Source organism: Schistocerca piceifrons, chromosome 6, assembly GCF_021461385.2.
Source record: "Schistocerca piceifrons isolate TAMUIC-IGC-003096 chromosome 6, iqSchPice1.1, whole genome shotgun sequence".
Classification (NCBI taxonomy): domain Eukaryota; kingdom Metazoa; phylum Arthropoda; class Insecta; order Orthoptera; family Acrididae; genus Schistocerca; species Schistocerca piceifrons.
In genome coordinates this window covers 352,633,958-352,651,259 of record NC_060143.1, presented here as the reverse complement: position 1 = coordinate 352,651,259, position 17,302 = coordinate 352,633,958, and positions in this window count along the sequence as shown.

The following is a 17,302-nucleotide window of genomic DNA, read 5'->3' as shown; positions in this document are numbered from 1 at the left end:
GGAAGAGTCGGAAAACATATTACTTCACCCTACATACATCTTGCGTAATGAAAATGCGTAGAAAATTCCAGAAATAAGACGCAATACAGAGGTTTACCGACAATCATTGTACCTACGCCATATTCGCGAATGGAATAGAATTCGAGCGTTCAGTTAGTGATACAGAAGTACCCTCCGCCACACACCATTACGCGGCTTGCGGAATTTAATGTAGATATAGATTATGTAGATATTGTGGAGGACGGTAAAGGCGTCATGTCAGTGTGAGGAGGCGATCTGTAAACTGAGACATCATGTATGTCCAAAATGATCAAGAAATAAGAGAGGCAGATCGGCAGATATGCGAAGAAACTGAGTTATTCTGATGGTGAAAATTTTGAAGATGCGACGAGATGAACTGAAGGGATCAAAAACTGATTACCACCAGGTGGTAAGTTCTTGTAATTGAAGAAAATTAATTATTTGGACTCTTATTGAAGATGTATCGATGGAAGAAGCAAGAGAAGTATATAATGACAAGTGCATATGGTGAGTGCAATGTCAAGGACCTTTGAGCATAGTGGAAGATATATTTGGACTGTGTTGTGCAGATAGAATTTTTAGCAAATGACTGAACTGTGTTTACGAAGTGACTGTGGTGTAGACTCTTGTATTTGATGGACGGTTTAGAGCTGTTTGGTTACTGCGAGAACATAGTATGAAATTTTTGGGGAAGGGGGAGCATTTCGTCCTAACTTCATTGTGGATGGAAATCCCCAACCACATCGAACCGCGCAGATGGAGGTGCCCTTGGAACGAGAGACTAAATTCCATTGAGCACGTGTGGAATGAGTTGCGGACACGTATTTCAGCACGTCCACATGCACCAATGGCCATCCAGCAGCTGTCAACATGAAACGTCCCCTTGGAAAAATTAATGAAGTACTGGTCACAAATTCTTTCTGGTTTACAATGGACCTTACAGAATCCGATGTAGGCCACATGATAATTGCGTTAAAGTTGAAACTCTGCGTACTAGGAAGAGTAAAGGTTCACACCATAATTCACATGTAAAAACGTTTATTGAAAGATAATCTGCTTTTTAACTTAGTCTTTGCCACAAAATTTTTCACTTCATGCTACTAGTACAATTTGTCAAACTTAGAAACTGTTAACATGCAACAATGTTTAGAAGTTAACTATCCAGTCTAGAACCTAGGGAACATATCTAGACAGTATTTACAGGTGCACTGTTATAGTGAACAGACGACACAGTGTTATTGTGTGTGTACATTCTTGATTGTTAGTTGCAGGATTACGTAACGACTATAAGGCTCACATACTCAGAACATATACCGGTACTGCTAATGAGATTTTAATGCAACATTTTCGTTTACTTGAAAATACGAAGCGCATTCAAGTTCTAAGGCCTCCGATTTTCTTTTCTAATTAACTACTCACCCGAAATCGATGAAACTGGCGTTACTTCTCGACGTAATCGCCCTGCAGACGTACACATTTTTCACAACGCTGACGCCATGATTCCATGGCAGCGGCGAAGGCTTCTTTAGGAGTCTGTTTTGACCACTGGAAAACCGCTGAGGCAATAGCAGCATGGCTGGTGAATGTGCGGCCACGGAGAGTGTCTTTCATTGTTGGAAAAAGCCAAAAGCCACTAGGAGCCAGGTCAGGTGAGTAGGGAGCATGAGGAATCACTTCAAAGTTGTTATCACGAAGAAACTGTTGCGTAACGTTAGCTCGATGTGCGGGTGTGTTGTCCTGGTGAAACAGCACACACGGAGACCTTCCCGGACATTTTTGTTGCAATGCAGGAAGGAATTTGTTCTTCAAAACATTTTCGTAGTATGCACCTGTTACCGTAGTGCCCTTTGGAACGCAATGGGTAAGGATTACGCCCTCGCTGTCCCAGAACATGGACACCATAATTTTTTCAGAACTGGCGGTTACCCGAAATTTTTGTGGTGGCGGTGAATCTGTGTGCTTCCATTGAGCAGACTGGCGCTTTGTTTCTGGATTGAAAAATGGCATCCACGTCTCATCCGATGTCACAACCGACGAAAAGAAAGTCCCATTCATGCTGTCGTTGCGCGTCAACATTGCTTGGCAACATGCCACAAGGGCATCCATGTGGTCGTCCATCAGCATTCGTGGCACCCACCTGGATGACACTTTTCGCATTTTCAGGTCGTCATGCATGATTGTGTGCACAGAACCCACAGAAATGCCAACTCTGGAGGCGATCTGTTCAACAGTCATTCGACGATCCCCCAAAACAATTCTCTCCACTTTCTCGATCATATCGTCAGACCGGCTTGTGCGAGCCCGTGGTTGTTTCGGTTTGATGTCACATGATGTGCTGCCTTCATTAAACTGTCACACCCACGAACGCACTTTCAACACATCTGTAACTCCACCACCACATGTCTCCTTCCACTGTCGATGAATTTCAATTGGTTTCTCACCACGCAAATTCAGAAAACGAATGATTGCACGCTGTTCAAGTAAGGAAAACGTCGCCATTTTAAGTATTTAAAACAGTTCTCATTCTCGCTGCTGGCGGTAAAATTCCATCTGCCGTACGGCGCTGCAATCTCTGGGATGTATTGGCAATGAACGTGGCCTCATTTTAAAACAATGCGCATGTATCTATCTCTTTCCAGTCCGGAGAAAGAAAATCGGCGGCCTTAGAACTTGAATACACCTCTTACATTCTGGATTTGAAGTACTTTCTGAGAGATATCAGATGACACAGTTGTTAGTTTATTTGACAGCTACACGATTATATCAGGATGATACTAATGTGTGACACAATTTACATTGTGGCTTTTGCTGTGTATCTGTTTTATCTCTCCACAATTTTTCTAAATTCTTTAGTAGTAACTTTTGTGGTATAGCTACAATGAGACAGCCTTCTTCGTAGCACAACAATACATTACAGTATAGCACTTTCTTGATCACGGTACTGTGCGTGATAACTACGATATCTATACGCATAGCATTTCACTTTTGTTTATTATGAGGTAAGCACACTGACTTCTACAGAACTTTGGTTATGGACGACGATAATTACGACACTTGGCACATTTTTGCCGTTAAGTAATGACAGAGATTATCTTACAACAAGACGCACAGTTTAGCGCTGCAGTACACGTATTTGAGTGATTAATTTTGTACTTAAAACATTTATTTTTAAAGATTTTAGAATCACAAAGATACAAAGAAAGTTTTCGGTGATACATTTCATTCGATTGCTGTAATCTGTAGCACCTGAGGGTATAATTACATTAATCCTCAGGGGGTACACGCCTACCTTGTGTGCTAAGCGTGTAGCGAGCGCTAGGAGCCCTAGCTAATATGGTATTTGCTTATACAACTTTACACATCGGTACCATATTTCTCTAACACAGAATTACTCAGCTATTTGATTGTTTAACAGAGAAACAAACATTTTTTTACTATTTCAGTGACACATGTTTACGCAATTAACAGTTGGATAACTTCATACTTATGAAATTGTATTTCGTCTGTTCTTTGTGAACTGTTCATATTTTTTCGGAACCATTGTGATACTATGAGAACTTTGAATGATGTATTTGGTATGGGATCATGGTTTTTAAAGTAAGTTTGAGGTTGATGACACTATTGAAATGAGCAGAGAATTTTTTAAAAGTTTTGAAATTATTGCAGAAAGCTACGACGTTTTTGAGATTTGGCTGAGGTTTTATGATGTTATTGTTACGATGACAATGTGTATTATGCTGTTGAGGTATGTTTATGATCAATAAGCTGATGCTACCGTATATGGGGAATGTGGTTACATGTTTATATATATATGAATAATGAATAGAAGTTAGGGACTCTGGTTTGTACAAAAGGATGTTGGAAACCAAAAATCGTACTTTAAGAGTTATGAAATATGTGTACATACGTTAATTTATCACAATGCCGGCGAAAATTTTTTGGACACTGTTATATTTATAGGATTTTGTTCCTACACATTTCTACTGTAATTTTTCGACCTGTGAAATTTTATTGGTATCAAACTGTCACATTAGCGCAAACTGCTGTCGTAAATATTTCGGTAAGAAAGCTAAGTGACCTTGACATAATGCTTTATGGGCGCCCAGATGTGCCAGTAGCCAGGAAAAAAAGAAAAAGAGGCCATTAACCTCATTATTGACATTCCTTTGTAGAAAGCATCGCAAATATGACACGCTATTACTTGGAAACGTGTGATTATACTGTGGAGCACGTACTTTGTGATATTTACTGAAATTCCTAATGAAATAATGAGAAATTTATGATTACTGTCTTTCTAGTTGAGAGATTTTTTTACTGCCTCATGAAATGCCATATGGCTAGTGAATGACGTTTCATGCCTTGCTTTATGTATGTATTTTCCTATTTTGTTTTTAATGTCTAGTTTCTCGCTACACTGCAGCATTGGCTGAAATATAAAATTTAATAGATGTACTAATGCAAATATTTTCTGTCTACAGATCCATTAAACAATAATTTTACGATCTACTTTCTTAAAGAAAAGGGAACACAAAAAGACATTCCCTTCACAGGAATTGCATAAATAATTTTTAACGATTTGGTAACTTTTCTGCTAGAGTAAGTTATCGTGATGCATTACTCTAGTGTTAAGATGTGACATAGGCATTAAACATGGTCATCTTTACTGTAATATTTTTTCTGCTTGAACTTTGTCATGTTTAGATATAAGTTATTACATTTGCTGCTGCTGTTTGCCAGGCATAGTGCTACTGAATTTCACTTTATATTACTCTATTAAGCCAGTTTAACTACTGATTTATTTTTCTTGTTGCTGTACATTGGCTCATACCAGTTGTAATGTTGCATTTGTTTTGCTAATTTAGATATACTGCTGCTTGCTTTGCCAATTTGCATATATTTTTGTCATTGGTATTTGTGTTAATTCGTTGCACTCGCTAATTGTTTCACTGTCTACACCATTATTTATTGCCTGGTCCATTTACCTATGCACAGTTACCAAATTGCTGTTCTGAATATTTATTAATTCATTACACAGTGGCGCTAACACATTACTCTCGTCTTCACTGTAATTCATAATTTAGTTTTGATCCGAGTGTTATGTTTTACACACGCCATAATTTGCACATATTTCACACCATAACAAGAAAAGTACAATTTGAAGAGCAAAAACATGAAAACACACGGCATAGCACTGAAAATAACATCTCGTTAATTGCTAGCGCAGCTGTGAAATACTTGGTGCAAATCTACATGCATGTCACAACTGTTTTACTGTACCACACTGAAAAACTACAACTACAAAGGAAATTCTCTCTATAATTGCGCGCTAGCAATAAACAGTAGCTACACTAATGACACAAACTAGAAGAAACAATCAGAAGATTCCAGTGAGGTATCCTCGCCTAAGGGTCGACATATGAAACATCCCCTTAGAAAAATTATAAATGACTGTCCTTAGAGTGACACACAAAATTTTAAGCGCAACGCAGTATGACTTTCAAAAATCCCTACAAAAAAATGGCCCTCACTAACAATAACCTATACCTTTCATGAATCACTTACCTCACAAAATTCTTCGTTACTCAAACTACTGCAATACATCGTGCGCCAATACTGCCAGCTGAATAAAAGATTCTAACTACTGAAGGCACTAACTACTGATAGGTATAGTTAGCAAATGAAAGATTTTCATAGAGAACTAACAATGTATTTACCTTAATAGTGTTCAAAAGTCATAATATATATATATACATCAGTTCATAATATACAGTATTACAAATTTACTCTTTCTGGCGGCCACGCATCCAGATCGTCCGCTCTTAAAATTCTGCCATCTCTCTCCCCACATCCACCACTGCTGGCGGCTCACCTCCAACTGCACAGCGCAACGCGCTGTTCACATCCAACTGCCCACCACTACAATAGCAAATTCCAACAATGCAAACCAGCCACAGACTGCACACAGCACAGTCAGTGATTTTCATATAGAGCGCTACATGGCGTTACCAACACAAAAACCTAAACAGCCTACTTACAAACATAGCCAGCATGGGAGTACGTTACAGGGCACACTCTGTAGTGTGAGGTGAACACACACGCTAGAAATGTCCAGGGTGCCATCTTGAATTACGGTGATTTCATTTTAATTATTGTCTTTGAATATGAGGGTATTCGGAAAGTAAAAAACGATCGGTCGCGAAATGGAAAATACAGTGAAAATCTGATGAAGCTTTGCACAGATGGGTTGGACATTGTGTCTAGTACGCCCGTCGATCGCATCATCTCGGTGTTTTCAGTTCTTAGCTCACAGTAAGAACGTAAAGATGGCTAGAAATTGGCGTCTCCCACCAAGTATGAGGGATTAGCGAAAGATTACGCCTGAAGCTATGCAATCCACATAAAATAACTGTCTTGCGGTTCGTTCTACATAACAATTCTAAGCCGCACCCTGCTGGGGCAATGAAGATGATCCTGCAGGGTTTTCGATGGGAAGTGTTTTATCACCCACAATACAGCCCGTAACTGGCTACCCCTGAGGTTTATCTCCGCTCAAATGATCGCTGGCTATGAATACAATATTTTGACACAGACAACGAGCTGCAGTCCAGAATAGGAAACTGTCGCAAAGCACTGGCGGTTGTCTTCTATAACGAGGGAATTGAAAAGTTGGTACAACGCTATGATAGATGTCTAAGTCTGGGCGACTGTGTAGAGAAGTAGCTGGAAGGTGTAGCTAACCGTATCAAATAAAACAGTTTTGATTTTCACTGTGGTTTCCATTCCGCGATCTATCGTTCCTTTCGTATAAGTGAAATATCTGTTTATCTCATTCCATATTTCTTTCACTTATCTTGTGTCTTTGTATTTTATGAATAAAACCCTCTAGAGCACAAAATTAAACACCTTACTTATTCCGAAGTTTCAGGATCGGCCGTCATCAGAAATCTGCATTTGTAAGATGAAAGGAGCATAAATAGTGAAAGGCGTAAATGACATCGAGCTCCAAAAATTGAAACGGTTGCCAAATAATTAGAATGGTTCGTGAACCAAAACATTTTGAACTTGTGCGCTAGAACTTATATCTTTATATAACTTTATATAACATCTTGTTAGTTGATTTACAATAAGGTGTTAATTTAGACACTGATACTGAACTTTATTTCGAAGTCCCAGTGTTGGTGGTGAGAGACAATTTTAAAACAATTTGAATTTTTTTAAATTTCTAGAGTTCAAAGTTGTATAAAGAACACCTGTTGTATTCTATGTTCCCATCGTTCTAATTGCAGATAGTAGATGCCGAAACGTCGTAAGAAATAAACATCATTTTCTTAGCGATCTGCCTGGTTTTGTTCATAAGATATTCATGACGATGACGAACTCATACTTAAAATTCTTTTTCGTCATTAAATAGGTTTCTTATATATGGTGAAGGTTTCGTCGAGTTGCGTTACTTGGCAGTGATAAATCATGTGATAATAACTTTCATTCTTTATTTTAGCATACCAGTGTATGACAGCTCAATAGTGATTTGTTATACAAGCTGTTATGTTAGGATTGCATCAACCTTGGTACGTGATTCTATCGCCTGCCGCAGCCAGTCACTGAGTCACTGTTTATAAGCACCATCCAGTCATGAGGGCATCAAGCTGGCAGCCACTGTAACCGGATGGCAGTTGTCCATTGTACGATCGAGGCCACGGTTAGATACTACTTCCGTTTGGCATCCGCTTAGGTCCGGGCTTCAGAACTGCCCGCTGCTCCAGTACTGATTTCGCATCCTGCAATGCAAGCCGAATCGTGAGCTCTAGGCCGACAGCCACCTCTGCTTCCGCCTCAGAGTGAGCGTCATCCGCGGCTGGCACAGGGTTCCATCAACCACCGCCCAGCCTACGATCGAGTGCAGCAGTGCAGTCGCACTTTGCGTCAGACGAATGCCGGCGCTTGATCTCGTATATTCCTGTTTGTGTCCGGTAGTGTATCTGAAATCCTGTGCTTAATGCAAAGCTCCATCCAACTGTTGGCGTGTTGTTGATGGATTCCTGTCATCCGCGTCCACCGTTCAAATCCAGAACGCCTGGATAGGAAGCAGCCACAGTAACTTGACAACAGAGTAATGTATCGCCAGAGCTCCTGTAGTCGCCCTTCATCAACCTACTACACAGTTGAGCCGTGCTGACCCTGGCTTATGCGTTCCTTTGAAACTTGGCTGTTACTCTGTGTTTGGTTTCCCGCAGTTAGTGTCGCTATGTCGCCGTTCTTCCTCTTTCTACGTGTGGCACAGCGGTGTGTATCGGTATTTGAACCGTATACCATCTTTGGTCTGGTGTTTATGGATTCGGCTTGGTGGTGTGCAGTCCGTCGGTCGGTTGGAGCGGATCAGCAAGCAAGTCTTCCTGCGGCGCAGTCGGCCGGGCCCGCTGGTGGTCTCTATGCAGTGTCGGAGCGTGTGGGGGCTGTTATGAATGCTACGAGGGTCGTGGCTCACCGACCCAGGGCATGAAAGTTGAGTGGTGATTTAAGTACCAAAGCCATGTCTGTTCACGCTGTCCCCTTGGTTGGTGGTTCGCTGTTGGCGGTATTCCTGGGAGCCACAGCAGGTGTTCAAGTTGGTGAAGATTTAGCCACCATGTGTTGGAATTAACTATATTTCTCGGTTTGAAACTCAAGTGCACTATCGGAATTTTCTGCCTTGTGGCCGTTAGTGTTCCTGTTACCTGCCCTGGTCCCTGACGTAATTTCAGGCAGTGTCCATTCCTCACCTGTTGTCGCTGTCCATCATGGTGTGTAGTTTTCGACAGTTCAATGTATTTTTCGTTGTGGGCGGCTATGTCCGTGACGTTTTGGCTCTGGAATTGTCATATACTGGTCGGTGGTTAGCAAGTCATCTTGTCGATGGGTCCCTGACTGTCTCTTGGTTGTGTTTCTGGCGGATCGAGTGTAGTAGGGCCGACTTCTAGTCTCATCTAAGCGAACGTTAAGATTTCAGGGGCAGAACAAGCCCCCTGGAAACTTCTGAGAGCCGTTGCCTATACTGCCTTTCTTGTTGGCTTTTAATTGTGTATTTTTAAAGGCTCAAAGCCGATGGTTGGAATTTGTATGCTCGCAATTGGGTTTTTAAAATCAAAGTCCTTCAGCCATTTTAAAAATAAGTTTTTCTAAATTGGGCAAGTCTTACACGGTATGGAGATAAAGCTTGATTCTTCTGCCTGTTGAAAATTTATTGTATTGTTTCAAAGCATCGGCCATCAGCCACCTTAAGTTTTAAGGATCTTACTTATCAAGTATTACCTTCAGAAAGATAAAGTTGTGGGCTTTCTGCCTGTTGTAAATTTGTTGTAGTGTATTGTTTTTAAAAGCATCTGCCTTTAGCCGCTTAAAGTTTTAAGGATCCTCATTATCAAGTATTACCTTTCCGGAGATAAACCTGTGGGCTTTCTGCCTGTTGGAAATTTATCATAGCTGTATTGTCTTGAAATTATGTGCCTTGAGCCACTTTAAAATTTCGGATTCTTACTTATCATGTCTTACATCACTTGAGCTTAAATACTATTTAAGGTTAAAAGCTATGAGCCTTATGCCTTGGAAAACTGGTTGCAGCTTTTCTTTTGTTTTTTTCTTTTTTTTAAGAGGCCTTCAGCTGTTTTGCAGTAAGGTTTCTTATTGGTCATAAAGCTTGGGCCTTCTGACTATTGAAAGGTCACTGTAGTTATGTTGTTTCAAATTTATCAGCCTTCAGCTGATTTTCAAAATCTTAATCTGATTAGTCAAGTCTTACATCGCTTCGCCTTAAATACCCTGTAAGGTTAAAGCCTAGAGCCTTTAAAGACGTTTTCTGTCGATAGTCAAGCTTAGAAGTTGCGCTGTACTGTTTGGACAACTAAATAAAGTGTTATGTTTGGAGTGTAACTGACAGCCGCTCATTTTGACACACTTTCTCTGTTCCAACTACTTGTCCTGTCCTGCGCATTTAGCAGGGGGTCTCAGCACTAGTTTACTCACAAATACCAACAACAATTCTAAGGCCAACAACAGTGTATAGAAAGGCAAAAACAATAACAGAACATAGACCTAAAGTAACAAAAGTAATCAGTACCATTGTAAGAATATGAAATGAACAAGGCAATAAAGAACAGTATACAAGAAAGTAGAATGTAACATACAGACATTCAAACATTCAATCATCATTTAAAAAAATCTATGACATAAACCTAAAAGCAAGTATGTACTAGTTACAACTTAACACTATAATTACAGGACTGCGCCATACCCCTAGTAGTTCCACGTGGGTCATTTTTGACCAACAGTAGAAAACCACCGTTTTATTCGTATTTGGGTGGTGTTTCGAGTGTCTTCATGTTGACAGTACGTCCCTGAAATGAATAGTACACTGTCAAACACAAATTTTCACATGTAGGCTTTTTTTATCTTGAATTTTGCAGAAGAAATTTCACAATCTTTCATCAATCGTCGTTAGAACAAGTAAATAAAATAATGTTACAGTGCATTTCTTTATAAAAAGATGGAAGCAGATTCAAAACATATTGTTTATGTGGGTATTAATAGCATTTTTAATTTTATAGAAAAATAAGGTAAGTAGAAAGTATTTGTGAAATATTCTAAACTGCAGCAGGTGACTAAAATGCTCTGCCTGCTTCCTTGCTTTCTTGCAATCGAGGGTCTAAAACACAAGAGCAAACAGCTTGAGCCTATAATTATAAATATTTGGAAATATTTAAGAACAAGGTTTAAATGGCTCTGAGCACTATGTGACTTAACTTCTGAGGTCATCAGTCACCTAGAACGTAGAACTAATTAAACCCAACTAACCTAAGGACGTCACACACATCCATGCCCGAGGCAGGATTCGAACCTGCGAACGTAGCGGTCGCTCGATTCCAGAGTGTAGCGCCTAGAACCGCACGGCCACTCCGGTCGGCTCTAAGAACAAGGACTTGATAGAAGTGCCTAAGCTGAGAGTCTGACATTCGACAAGAGTTTTTGCTCTACAGCTTTTGCACACATAATTTTTGCACTTGAAGCACACACTTGATGTTTTATTTCCCTTTGTAGTTTTTCTGTTTGCAGGAAACCTGAATTTGTCATGACCTCCTGTCATCAGTTTGTAGAAGACAGGAAGCTCATCTGCTACTCTGAGGAAAAAGTCCCTACGTGAAATCTTCTTAGAGGTAAGGAACTTAAAAATTGTGTGAGCGTTGGTCATGGGAGGATCTAGAATATTCTAAAAGACACGCACAGGCCATCGGTGGGTGCCAGCCCATATATTGTTCTGTCTAGCCATTTGGTCATATCGACTCCATCCTTAGTTTCATTACAGAAACTTCAATGTTTCTGGAATTTTCTGCTCAGTATTCTCAGTCATTTGTCATCCAGCATGGATGTAACTCAGGATAAGAATATTATTTTCTTTTTCTCTTGGTATGTTGTGAGAAGATTGTCGCCTGACTTGTAAGCGAAGAGTGACACCTAAATTTGTTCCTTTTGTTTCAGCTCATCTGCCAGTTTCAAGCAGGTGATGAAGTTGTCAACCGTGACGTCCCATAAGGGCGACGCGCCTGACATCCGCTGTCGTGTAAGAGAACATTTTAGCAGGGCCCCAGACACCAGTGTGGGAGGGTCGGGGGCGATTCCTCACTGTATAATATGTTACTCTGTAGCTTGCGAGAGTCACTCCGCAGGCCTGCATGTCCCCAGTCCATAGAAAAAGAAACACCGCGCTGATATAAAGTATAATCCGACCTTCGAACACTTCGTGTTTCACGTTCTTTTTGGGCCAAAGTATCATAATATACTCTAACATTTCGTGAATAACGTCGAGGCACGTCAGAAACTATTTAGTGCCTCTAAACCGATGTTACTGATATCTAATTACGTTAAAATGAGTATGTGTTAAAAATGACCCACATGGTATTGCTGGTGTAACAGGTAAATTTTTCATACTTCTAGGTGACCTAGGGACATGAAATTTTGGTGTATTGTACCACCCCAAAAATGATGAAAAGTCAATGCAGGGTTTGCTCCTAGGATGATTATGGAGCGGGCTACGGCCCTCGAAAAACCATTGTGGGTTAAAAATGACCCACATGGCACTTTGAAAGTTAAACTAGCATGGGACGCCACAGTGAAAGTTAACTCGCTGTGCAGACTATATAAAGTGATTTAGAATGTAGTAAAATTTACTAACAACATTTATTTTTTTGAATACACTTGTCGTAGGTAGGATTCACACTGATAAAAAGTTTTTTGAAACATCTTCTTTACGCCAGAGACTGTTTTAAGTTTTTATTACACTATTGGAATTTCGGTCTGAGGCCATTATCAAGTGCTGCTGAAAAATACAGAATGTTTAAGAAAATTATTTTACAGATTCATTATGTATCTCGACGTTATGGCAACTATACAAAACATTTTATCTATGTAGCCACGTTAGTTACATATTATGGCTTTAAGCCATCTCAACCTAATGTAAGCTGACACATTAGTGTGGCGTTGTCAGTCCTGTTAAATACATTCGTGTCGTTGTTACACAGTGCGAACAAACGCATACAGACATCATAAAACAACGCAACCTGCAAATGCACATGTTCATTAACCCATCACTAGTCACACATGCATTAGACCACAGCTGCAGACTACTGTTTGCAGGCTAGTAATAACCGTTTTGGTGCGTAAACAGATTACAGATATTGTTTTACTACGTGTGGAGCACCATTGCAGTCCAACGACTGTACTAGGAAGCAAAGAGTATACCCTCGTTGCACGATTATGAAGTCTGATATACAATCTTACGTGACTTATTCTTAAACAATCGTAGATAAACGTGAGGATTGTAAATCAAATTACATACATTGAGGCCACACAGCATTGTACACAAAATCTTACGTTACTTATTTTTAAAACATCATGAATAAACGTGAGGATTATACGTCGAATTACACACATACGCATTAAACATCGTTATACAAAACTGTAGCTATTCTTTTACCCACTCTTGCTGCAAAATTTGTACAGGACGAAAGTTATATGAAAATAAAATACAGTACGTCTTCAGTACGTCAATCATATAAAACGCGATACCGCCATCGCAGAGTAAAATAATAACTCGTAAACAAGATAATAATAACCAAGCTAACAGAAGCAGTGAGATGTCACGCAGTACCTCATGTGCTACAAAATCAGTAGCACGCTCCCATGGAACTACCTTCACTCAAATCCAACAAATCTGGCGTAACATTTTGTCAGTTTTACATGCATATTCAGTTCATAAATTGTTCATCCACATAGCAAACGAAAGTAATACGAAATTACAATATAGTACGTCTTCCCTAATTCAATTATATAAAACGCTCTACCCGCATTAATGAGTACAAAAAAAGTACAATATCACTTTGACGGGTGTTCGTCATTTTATAAAATACATACTACACTGCGTTAATATTCGTAGTTGTATAAAAATCATAATACACTGAATTGATACGTTAACCTGAGCCTAAGTCTGAGCTACTATTAGCGTGTGCATCGTAAGATCGAGTAAAAATTATCTGAGAATCGTTTGTTCCTCAAGTCGGTTTGGTCATTTAGAAGATTATCAGGATCATTTTTGAGATGCTTGTATATTGCCATGTCTTCAAGGACGCTCATTACTCTTCCTTTAGGTACAGCATGTAATATTGTCAGGTCTCTATCGATGTTACTAACATTATGTTTACTTTAAGTGTTTGCTAAACGTAGAGGTGCTATTTTCTGTTTGTCTGACAAGTTCTTTGCATCTATCTGTAAACTTCCTCCCTATTTGTCCGATGTAATATTTCTCACAAGTGTGGAACTCAAATTTATAGACCCCTGATTTTGTAAATTGGTTAGTATTACTGTAAAATAATTTTTTTAAACATTCTGTATTTTTCAGCAGCACTTGATATAGGCCTAAGGCCGAAATTGCAATAGTGTAATAAAAACTTATAACAGACACTGGCGTAAAGATTACGTACTTCAAAAGATTTATTTTTTAATGAAAATACACACATAAATTCTAGTTGTCGATTGAATACTGTAAACAACTAACAGTTGTGTTAAGAGGACATTGGATAAGGATCCTTGGTGGCAGAAGTGAGTCAAGTACTCTGGACTTAAAAAGCGGATAACGCAATCTGAATTTATCTGAGGCTGAGCAGACTTTAATTGATCAAATCTACTGAAGTTTATGTAGGTGCAGCTGAGAGCAAGTGGCGATTAAGATTTGTACGCCCTGACAAGGCCTGAGCAGCATTACGTCACCCTGTTTTTGCTTCGTGCGGTGATGTAAATTGCAGCTGGTGGGACGTGCACGGCGGTGACGAGACGTGGAGGTGCCACCTGTAAATCGAACGCTGCCACGAAAGAAATGCAAAAATCTCGCGATCTAGCGATTAGGCAGATGGATCGCAATATACTCTCTACCAGAGCCGTGAAACCACAATGGATTTCAGTGTGTGACACACCCGTTCGCCGCTCGTACCATGTAACAATTTGGCTCACTTATACAACAGAGCGCACAAGGATACCAAACGTCAAGACTGGTAAACCAAAAAACGAATAAGTGTGCCCTCGGCTAACGAGTGGTCCGAGACGTTTGGAGTCACACTGCCGGTACAGTAAGAACTTCACCACTGGCTCTCCAGTCTAACTACTCGCAAGTGATGTCAGTCTCAGGACAGGTCCCAAGTTCCAACCACACATGCCAGAGCTTCGACCAGAAGATGCTTCCAGACCGAAGCCCAAAATCCGAGTGCCTCCCACCTCTCCAGATAAAAAATTCCACTTTTCCGCAGAGTCCACGAACGACACCGCCTTCACCCTGTCACACAGCCAATCACAGGGCTTTAGAGGCGCTAAATCTCCCCTCCTACACGAGAGCACAAACTCATGTCGAACCAGCGCGAGAGTTAAGAAACCAGCGTCTCTGGAAAAAAAGAAACCATCAATTACTGGCTTTTTTTGGTTTTTTTGCGGAAGGAGAAGATGTTTTTCTCTGAAGTCGCATCCCTTTCTGCAGCAACAAGCGAACAGAAACAATGTTAAAGATCTTTATCTAAATCGCCTGTGACTTGGAGTATGTTTGTCCTAGTTATGAGGTGTAATAAAGATTATTTCTCTAAACGCTTCACAGGCGCCAGAGTCTGACCGAGGCGGCCGAGGTGGCCGATGGATGTGAGTCACAGACATATTTTCAATATCGACGAACACGAAAACTTGTGAATTTTTATTACGTGTGGCTCTGCACGCAATGCCAGGTTTACGACTCCACTGTGTAGACGCATCCCTTCAGTCTGTCGCCCCCAGCCCAGCCTTGGGGTGGGACCATTGCAGGTATAGCAGCATTGTCCTGCTGGAGACCTGTCTCAACTATGGGCTGCCCCGTCTGTCCTGTACGGCTGTGTGTCTGTCCGGCAAGATTTACTGTGGGATGGACTCGCCGCCAGTTGCTTTCAACTTCTAACATTCCGTTTCTATGAACTAAGAACCACAAAAATATCTCATGGTTTTAGCGCCCTACTGGGCTCCCTCAACGTCTGCTCAGGCCATTAACTTTCTAGAGTGTCGCTCAAGGTGCGTAAGGTTCTAACAAAATTTTTAATAATTTTCCGTATACGAAAAATAGGTGAGAGAGTAACTTGTCCTCTCTCAACTTCTAGTGTTAGCAGCGTCGATTAAAGCTAAAAAGAATGTAAACAAAGTAACAGTATAGTAATAATTCATAGTATTCAACCATAATTGTTGTCCTACGCACAAGTCAAGTACGCATTTGTAGAGACAATGCTCTCTCTCGGTTTGTAAAATGTAGCTCGTTTCATAATGTGTTCATAAGAGCATTCTTGCGCTTTGTGTAAGACAAAAATTACTGTTGAAGTCTACCATATATTAGTGAAAAAACATAGCAACCATTAATTCACTTCTGTAATGGAGATATAAAAAATATCAGATCACAAATAGGCTTTGACAAATACCAAAAGTGCTTATATAGCACTCATGTGATTGGAGGAACATGGCAGTCATACTTAGAAACATGACGGAATGCAGTTAACTTATGCTGACAGTCTCAGAGACATACGACAATAAAACCTATGTGGACGAAAATACGAAAATAAGTAGAATGTGAAAGACACCTTCAAACTTCACTAGAAAATCATCATATACACAAAGCCAACATAAGTAATAGAACGTTATCAAATGACTAAGTGAATACACTAAAAAGACTCAATGTTGAAATTCACAGAGGAAACAATAAAACAGTACCCCAATAATACTTCATCACAGTATTTTCATAGAGTTTTCTTTCCAGATAACATCCTGTCAAGTGAACGCCTAGACCTTCCCTTTATGAACTCCCTGAGTGTTATTCTAGTCGCATTTCAAATTCTGCAGCTGACTACCCCCTCTCCATACACCATTATCCCAAAGTCTTAGAGCCACGCGGGGTAGCCGCCCGTTCTGAAGCTTCTCGTCGCGGTCTGCACGGTTCCCTCTGTCGGAGGTTCGAGTCCTCCCTTGGGCATGGGTGTGTGTGTTGTCCTTAGTGTAAGTTACTTAAAGTTAGATTAAGTAGAGTCTAATTTAGAGACCGATGACCTCAGCAGTTTGATCCCATAAGATCGTACCAAAAATTTCCTGATTTCCAAAGTCTTTATTGCTAACATACATGGAGTAAACTTGCTGTCAATTCAGCGCCCCTCTTTTCAAAACAAACACACAGACGCACACACTTCCAAAACAAAGAAACACACACACACATACATACATGCACACACCTGCACACATACATATAACGATACATAGACAGAGATGTGGAGAGAAAAGAACCTCCTGTGCGTTGGTTACACTTAAGTATACAATCAAAACAGCAGAGGCCAATTGATCAGAAAGTTTTCTCAGCAAAAAGCGTCACAGTTCTAGTACTTTCTGTAGTGTTGGCAGAAGAGCCAACACTGCTTTTCTAGAGGAGGCCGAAATGCGCGCGTTTAATTACGCGCTGACTGGCGTGAGGTCTGGAACAGGACAATATCTTGAGAATTGCAAATAAAGTACGTAGATGATGTAATACTTAACTTTAATCCACAATTGTAGAACATCTCTCGTTACGGTACATGCTTCATAATATTAATTATCAATTGAATACGGCGCCTTGCTAGGTCGTGGCAAATGTAGCTGAAGGCTATGCTAACTATCGTCTCGTCAAATGAGAGCGTATTTGTCAGTGAACCATTGCTATGAACGTCGGCTGTACAAC